This window comes from Oxyura jamaicensis, unplaced genomic scaffold (genome assembly GCF_011077185.1).
Source record: "Oxyura jamaicensis isolate SHBP4307 breed ruddy duck unplaced genomic scaffold, BPBGC_Ojam_1.0 oxyUn_random_OJ70597, whole genome shotgun sequence".
In the NCBI taxonomy this organism is placed as follows: Eukaryota; Metazoa; Chordata; class Aves; order Anseriformes; family Anatidae; genus Oxyura; species Oxyura jamaicensis.
Window position 1 is genome coordinate 1 of NW_023310078.1, and position 2,116 is coordinate 2,116.

Here is a 2,116-nt window from a genome sequence, read left to right on the forward strand (position 1 = left end):
AGCAAACTGGGGATCACTGGGAGGGAACTGGGAGGCGCTGGGGATCACTGGGAGCAAACTGGGAGGCACTGGGAGGGAACTGGGAGTCACTGGGCCGTACTGGGAGGGAACTGGGAGGGAACTGGGAGGGAACTGGGAGCAAACTGGGGGCCAGTGGGAGGGAACTGGGAGCAAACCAGGAGGCACTGGGGGTCACTGGGAGCAAACTGGGAGGCGCTGGGGGTCACTGGGCTGTACTGGGAGGGAACTGGGAGGCACTGGGAGGGAACTGGGCACAAACTGGGAAGCAATGGGTGTGACTGGGTGGAAACTGGGAGCAAACTGGGAGGCCCTGAGGCTCACTGGGCCGTACTGGGAGGGGACTGGGAGCAAACTGGGGGTCACTGGGAGGAAACTGGAGCAAACTGGGAGGCACTGGGAGAGAACTGGGAGGCACTGGGGGTCACTGGGCTGTACTGGGAGGGAACTGGGAGCAAACTGGGGGGCACTGGGAGGAAACTAGGAGCAAACTGGGAGGAGCTGTGGGTCTCTGGGCCGTACTGGGAGGGAACTGGGAACAAACTGGGGGGCACTGGGGGAGAACTGGGAGCAAACTGGGGGTCACTGGGGGAGAACTGGGAGCAAACTGGGAGGCACTGGGGGTCACTGGGCCGTACTGGGAGGGAACTGGGAGCAAACTGGGGGTCACTGGGAGGGAACTGGGAGCAAACTGGGGATCACTGGGAGGGAACTGGGAGCAAACTGGAAGCAAACTGGGGATCACTGGGAGGGAACTGGGAGGGAACTGGGAGCAAACTGGGAGGCACTGGGCCATACTGGGAGAAAACTGGGAGCAAACTGGGGGTCACTGGGAGGAAACTAGGAGCAAACTGGGAGGCGCTGGGGGTCACTGGGCCGTACTGGGAGGGAACTGGGGGTCACTGGGCCGTACTGGGAGCAAACTGGGGGTCACTGGGAGGAAACCGGGAGCAAACTGGGAAGCACTGGGAGAGAACTGGGAGCAAACTGGGGGTCACTGGGCCGTACTGGGAGCAAACTGAGGGTCACTGGGCCGTACTGGGAGGGAACTGGGAGCAAACTGGGGGCCGTACTGGGAGCAAACTGGGAGGAGCTGTGGGTCTCTGGGCCGCACTGGGAGGGAACTGGGCACGAACTGGGAGCAAACTGGGAGAGAACTGGGAGCAAACTGGGGATCACTGGGAGGAAACTGGGAGCAAACTGGAAGCAAACTGGGGATCACTGGGTGGGAACTGGGAGCAAACTGGGAGGCACTGGGAATAAACTGGGAGGCACTGGGCCGTACTGGGAGGCACTGGGCCTGCCCGGGGCCCGCTTTGTGTTCGCCGTCCCCTTTTCAGCCGCCCCCCCCCCCACTTCCGCCCCGCCAGCGCCCCACTTCCGGTCCCGGCGGTGCTCCCCCGCTTCCGCTCCGTGCGGCTCCCGCAGCCCGGCGGCTTCGTTCCGCCCGCGGCAGCCATGACGCGGCACGGGAAGAACTGCACGGCCGGCGCCGTGTACACCTACCACGAGAAGCGCAAGGACACGGGTGGGCTGCGGGGGGTCCGGGGGGGTCCCTCCGGGGGGACGGGGACCCCCCCCTTTTAACCCCGTCCCTCGCAGCCGCCTCCGGGTACGGGACGCAGCGGCTGCGCCTGGGCCGCGACGCCGTGAAGGACTTCGACTGCTGCTGCCTCTCGCTGCAGCCCTGCCGCGACCCCGTCGTGACGTGAGTGACCCCCCCCCCAAAAAAATCCCGGCCCCGAGAAGGGCTAGTTTCCCCCCCAAAGCCCGGGGCGCCCCCCCAAGGGGGGGGGGGGCGCGGGGGGGGGGGGGGGGGGGCTGGGAGTCCCTAAAAAGGGACCCAAGTAGCCCGAAGTGCACAAAATGTGGGTAAATAGCCCTAAAATAGAACCTAAGTAGCCCAAAGTGCAGCAAAATGGGGGTAAATGGGGGTAAAACCTGAAGAAATGGGCCCAAAGTGCAGCAAAATGTGGGTAAATGGGGTAAAATCTGAAGAAATGGGCCCAAAGTGCAGCAAAATGTGGGTAAATAGCCCTAAAATAGAACCTAAATAGCCCGAAGTGCAGCAAAATGTGGGTAAATGGTGGTAAAATCT

The 2,116-nt window shown here is 63.1% G+C and overlaps 1 long non-coding RNA gene across 1 annotated transcript in view; it reads left to right on the forward strand.

Moving 5' to 3' along the window:
* Positions 1 to 1,415: 1,415 nt before the first annotated feature.
* The window catches only part of LOC118159476, a 1,169-nt gene continuing 468 nt past the window's right edge, over positions 1,416 to 2,116 (forward strand). Inside the window, exons 1-2 of the long non-coding RNA XR_004747134.1 lie at positions 1,416 to 1,546; positions 1,621 to 1,772. This is a non-coding gene — a long non-coding RNA (uncharacterized LOC118159476). The remainder of the gene's footprint in view (positions 1,547 to 1,620; positions 1,773 to 2,116) is intronic.